This window comes from Salmo trutta, chromosome 27 (genome assembly GCF_901001165.1).
Source record: "Salmo trutta chromosome 27, fSalTru1.1, whole genome shotgun sequence".
Lineage (NCBI taxonomy): Eukaryota > Metazoa > Chordata > Actinopteri > Salmoniformes > Salmonidae > Salmo > Salmo trutta.
Genome location: NC_042983.1, coordinates 2,024,826 through 2,031,239, shown reverse-complemented (window position 1 = coordinate 2,031,239; position 6,414 = coordinate 2,024,826). Strand labels below are relative to the sequence as shown.

Here is a 6,414-nt window from a genome sequence, read left to right as displayed (position 1 = left end):
AATAACTTATTGCTCAAGCCACACTTTGAGAGGACCTCTAGTGAGGCCACGTTTCTTGCTTTGCATTTCCTATACGGCATTTGAGGCTTGAATCAAAGAAGCCAAATGTTGGCTCCTTGGAGAAAGCAATAGGATCACAACTAAAACGCTTGAACTTTTGGCCAATTGTATATTGTAGGCATACCATGTAGAATAATTGAGATACCACAGTAAAAATATATTCAAGAGGCCCAGGCTTGCACTGTTTGAGGGTGTATTCCCCTCCTACCCTCTGATCGAACACCTGGTCTGTAAAAGTAAGAGCCAGTGAAACCAAGAGACGGTAAGATGCAATGCAAAGTTTCTTTTAATGCAGTAATTTCGATCTACAAGGAGAGTGTTTAACAAAATTATACAGGAGGTAAAGGCCTTTATACATACGGAAACAGATTATAGAGAAGACTCCGGAGCCGAATACACAAATAAATACATTTGTCTTTTAAAACAGTCAGTCCCAGTCCCCCAGCAAAATATAACTTAAAGAAATACTGGATATTTCACCCATTGGAGTTCAAGAGAAATCCAACAATGAGTGGAAAGATTTAAAGCAACCTTACAAAACCACTAGCTGTCAATTAGTGATGTCAAATTAAGGTGTCAATAACGCTATCTCCCACAAGCCAATGCAGGATCGTGAAATCGTACAGACCTGCTGTAAAAGGAGATTAACTTTGGTTTGAACCCCCAAGATGAGGTACACGCTAGTATTAGCCTTGTCTCCAATCAGTTTACGCTCTATAGCCATTGCTAATCGGCACTGCTGGGACAGGCTACAATATAAAGCATAATGTACTGTATTCACTTAACACTACACTAAATAGCAGTGAGTTCATAATAGGTTGGATCATTGATTAATTGGGCCAATGGGATGTTCAGAATCAGATCAGACACTGATCAACTGGGGGAACAGTTCGTTGGCGAACACGTCATCCCAGGACCCCTCTGAGCAGAGTGGGGATGACATGTCGCTGATGGGGGAAGGGGACCGCTCGTATCCGGAGTCACTGTAGGCATCCATCAGGAAGGCACCAGTCTTCTCTAGGCTGCCCATGGCCAGGTCAGAGGTCAGCGAGGCCACAGACAGGAAGTCATCCAGCACCCCATGACTTTCAGGGATGATGACCACTTCCTCCGGCTCATCTTTGACACACACGTCAACCTCATCGGCCACAGAGAAGACCTCAACCATCTTTATCCCTGTCAAACTCTCCTCGTGATTCACTTCCTGCTGCCCGAGGCCACACACCACCTCCACAGGCTTGGTGTAGATGTGGTCAAAGTGGATCAGTTCATTAAGGGCCTCCAGCTTAACTGGTGTGGCCCCCAGAGCTGCAGTTGAGGCGGCAGGTACTCCTCCCCCCCCTCCAACCAGCAGCACCGCCTGCTCCTGGATCTCCTGCTCACCACACTCCCCGAGGAACAGCTCTGGGTGAAGGATGTCAAGAATGCCCAGCAAGAGATCAGACTGGAGGGGAGAGGGAGCGAGCAGGTTACAACTCTGAACAGGGAACGGCAGAACTTACCAATAGGCAAGATGAGGAGCATTATAAAAGCACTTTGAGCTACTGGAAAATGGACTAGACTAAATTAAGCCAAGCCATGACTATAAAGTGCTGAATATTCATCTCCATTTGATAAAGCCCTTATCCATAGCTCACATTAAAGTGGTCACGCATTAGCTGTAGCAGACAAAAATGGTGTCCATAGTGGTCTACGTGTCTCACCTCAGAGTCTGTAGAGTCAGGACTATCTGTATCCATTGGGAAATCTTCAGATTTGAGAATTGCTGGGCCTGCACCTGCTGCAGAGGCACACATAGCCTGAGTACTGCAGACTCAGAAGACCCGATCCCCAAACCTGCATCAATCCCATTGGACTCCAACACCTGAACCTGGGGGGGAATATGGGATGGGAGAGGAGTGAAGAGTTAAGTGCTATAAACTAATTGGCTCTGACAAGGTGGCACAACTGTCACACCCACCCAATCTTCTACATTACCAGTAACTCATAAATCTGCTTACATTCTCTTTGGCCTCAAGGGTGTCCAACCCCAGCCTCTGTCTCAGTTCCTTGTTTTCATTCACCACACCGCACATCTTTTGCCGTAACAGCCTGTTTTCAACGTCAAGTTTCTGGTTCTAGAGACGAGAGAGAAACTTACAATTTGCGTTTTAACACCTTAGTTTAGGAATAACAGCAATAAATAGCAGCCATTAACACTATGACAATTTATGGACAGATATAATTTCTTTACCTCCAGTTCCAACACCAGAACTTGCTCTTCCAGCTCACCCATTTTGGCTTTTTTTCTGTCTCTGGCCGTTTGGGCTGCAACTCTGTTCTTGAGTTTCCTGAAGAGGAAACATTATCTTTTGAAATTGCTGACAAAGCAAGATGACTGACAGGAATGGGATAGAGTTCTTGGTTATTGCACAAATCAGCCGCCATGTTCCTGTCACGCAGGCAGAACAGGATCCAAATATACAAAACTGGGTGGGACCAATAGGCTGACTACTCAAATATGTTGCTATGCAAAGCAAGGGCAACATGACAGGCCGATTCGCCGAATAAAAAGGTACAAATCTACCATAGTCTAATTTTGAATGTGCAGGACTTATTCTTAGCACAGTTATTGGAAAGACATCGAGGCCATTCATGGGAATCTGTCCATTTGTGTGGCGTAAGGAGTAACCGGCTCCCTTTGGTCAACCAATTCACCATTGTTCCCCTTTGGTATCAAGAGATCGACATGACCGCACCGAACTGTTAAATAATTTATTTATATAGCCATGAGAATAACGTTACCACCAAATACACCAAATTGTCCATTCACGAAACTAACCTGCGAAGTTGCTTTTCTTCTGGACTCAAATGAGTGAGTCTCTGTCTTTTTCGCAGGGGTGGCCCAGTTGTCGAATTTGAGTCGGAATCTGACGAATTCGCTTGGTTTTGCGACGGCAAAACGACAGAAATTGACCGGCTGTAGCCCTGTGTTGAGCTAGAAGAGCCATTCTGTTGCCCAGATATCAAGAGGACTTTATGTCCCGCTGTCCCCACAACCATATTATTTATCCTTATAAACTTCAGAAATATTGGGGTATCTTCAAAGAAACCTTAGGTTTCTTTAGGACTTTCTATCCCTGTCAGTTCTCAAATATAAAAAAAGGAGTTCCGCTTCCAATCTATTTCTACAGTCGTGGTGAAATCTGATAGGCTGAAAGAGACTGTAATGCATTCACAGTATGCTCTATGATTGGCTACAGGGCTGATGCAATTTGCATTCAACTTTCACCCTGCGTTCGCAGTAAAATGCCTGCCTCTTGTTTATGGAAGGTGTAATTTCCCGTCTAACCTACGCTTGGCACAAATAACAAACCCGACCCATTTAAACTTCTCAGCTAAAATACTTAGAGCCCAAAGTATTGAGGTTATTCACCCTGGGTTATTATTTTATTTTTCTAAATGAACTTTAGTTCTCAAAATACCCATACAGTAAACGTACTTGTATTCAGTGGTGGAAAAAGTACTCAAATGTCATACTTGAGTAAAAGTAAAGATACCTTAATTGAAAATAGTAAAAGTGAAAGTCACCCAGTAAACTACTACTTGAGTAAAAGTCTAAAAGTATTTGGTTTTAAATATACTTAAGTATCAAAAGTAAATGGAATTGCTAAAATGTACTTAAGTATCAAAAGTAAAAGTATAAACAATTTTTCTGTCAAATGTAAAGAGTACTTTTGGTTGTCAGGGAAAATGTATGGAGTAAAAAGTACATTATTTTCTTTCGGAATGTAGTGAAGGGAAAGTTGTCAAAAATATAATTAGTAAAGTAAAGTACAGATTCCCAAAAAAACGACTTAAGTAGTACTTAAAAATATTTTTACTTAAGTACTTTACACCATTGCTTGTATTCTAACATGTAGGACAATAACAAGTTGACCTCCAAAGATGTACACTAGCTTACAATTACAGTTGTTAAAGAATATTACGATGGACTATTGTAGAGGTTCTTTATAGAATACTTTATAGAATACTCATTGCAGGAGATTCAGTTGTTTTCACCTTGCCACTACAATCCCCCCATTAATTTTGTCCTCACCATTCAATAGTCAATACAGTTTGCAAATCCATATTGAATTTTGATGATGTCCCTGCCATTGCACATCTGGCATCCATCTCACTCATAGTGGATAACTTTCATGTCAAATAATGGAAAATAACTGTTTTGTAGCTTGTGATACATGGGATTTATGTGATTTTCCTCATGTATCCTACTGGGGGAATTCATATGAATTCTTATTAGTTGTTTTTGTTTTATTATTCCCCAGTCCTTATTCCCCAATCCTTAATCCCCATACCTTATTCATAGTGAGACATCTTCAACATTTCTCCAATGAAGGTGTGGCTTGGAATCCAGTTTTATATACAGTACCAGTCAACAGTTTGGACATACACTATCGTTCAAAAGTTTGGGGTCACTTAGAAATGGCTTTGTTTTTGAAAGAAAAGCACATTTTTTGTACATTAAAATAACATCAAATTGATCAGAAATACAGTGTAGACATTGTTAATGTTGTAAATGACTATTGTAGCTGGAAATGGCTGATTTTTTTATGGAATAACTACATAGGCGTACAGAGGCCCATAATCAACAACCATCACTCCCGTGTTCCAATGGCACGTTTTTATTTATTTATTTATTTATTTCACCTTTATTTAACCGGGTAGGCAAGTTGAGAACAAGTTCTCATTTACAACTGCGACCTGGCCAAGATAAAGCAAAGCAGTTCGACACATATAATAACACAGAGTTACACATGGAGTAAAACAAACATACAGTCAATAATACAGTAGAAAAACAAGTCTATATACAATGTGAGCAAATGAGGTGAGATAAGGGAGGTAAAGGCAATAAATAGGCCATGGTGGCAAAGTAAATACAATATAGCAATTAAAACACTGGAATGGTAGATTTGACAGTAGATGAGTGTGCAATGTAGAAATACTGAGGTGCAAAAGAGCAAAATAATAAATAAATACAATAGGGGAAGAGGTAGTTGTTTGGGCTATTTATAGATGGGCTATGTACAGGTGCAGTGATCTGTGAGCTGCTCTGACAGCTGGTGCTTAAAGCTAGTGAGGGAGATAAGTGTTTCCAGTTTCAGAGATTTTTGTAGTTCGTTCCAGTCATTGGCAGCAGAGAACTGGAAGGAGAGGCGGTCAAAGGAGGAATTGGCTTTGGGGGTGACAAGTGAGATATACCTGCTGGAACGCGTGCTACGGGTGGGTGCAGCTATGGTGACCAGCGAGCAGAGATAAGGCGGGACTTTACCTAGCAGGGTCTTGTAGATTACCTGGAGCCAGTGGGTTTGGCGACGAGTATGAAGCGAGAGCCAGCCAACGAGAGCGTACAGGTCGCAGTGGTGGGTAGTATATGGGGCTTTGGTGACAAAACGGATGGCACTGTGATAGACTGCATCCAATTTGTTGAGTAGGGTGTTGGGGGCTATTTTGTAAATGACATCGCCGAAGTCGATTATTGTTGTGTTAGCTAATCCAAGTTTATCATTTTAAAAGGCTAATTGATCATTAGAAAACCGTTTTGCGATTATGTTAGCACAGCTGTAAACAGTTAAAGAACCAATAAAACGGGCCTTCTTTAGACTAGTTGAGTATCTGGAGCATCAGCAATTGTGAGTTCGAGTACAGGCTCAAAATGTCCAGAAACAAATAACGTTCTTCTGAAACTCATCAGTCTATTCTTGTTCTGCGAAACGAAGGCTATTCCATGCAAGACATTGCCAAGAAACTGAAGATCTCGTACAACGCTGTGTAATACTCCCTTCACAGAACAGCGCAAACTGGCTCTAACCAGAATAGAAAGAGGAGTGGGAGGCCCCGGTGCACAACTGAGCAAGAGGACAAGTACATTAGAGTGTCTAGTTTGAGAAACAGATGCCTCACAAGTCCTCAACTGGCAACTTCATTAAATAATACTCGCAAAACACCAGTCTCAATGTCAACAGTGAAGAGGTGACTCCGGGATGCTGCCCCCCCGACAACAAAATAAAAAAGCACCATTCTGCACTAACTGTAATTTTTATTCAGACATTTGGAACTACACAAATAAATAATCAGAACATGTAAAACTATATAAATATAAAAATATATACAAAAATAAGACTCATATATATCAAAAAGAAGTACCAAAGACAAATAGAAACAAATTTGTGTTGATTTGGCACTCGAGCATCAATACATTACCCATCCTCCAACACTATCAACCAAGAGTCAAGACTAAACCAATTCACCTTGGTGTTGTGCAGACTGGTTTTATATTATTCTTAATGATTTCGCACAAAAAAATGCCAAAAA

At 41.1% G+C, this 6,414-nt stretch overlaps 1 pseudogene; it reads right to left on the bottom strand.

Moving 5' to 3' along the window:
- Positions 1-328: 328 nt before the first annotated feature.
- LOC115164118 (uncharacterized) lies at positions 329-3,254 on the bottom strand (annotated as a pseudogene).
- Positions 3,255-6,414: the final 3,160 nt, after the last annotated feature.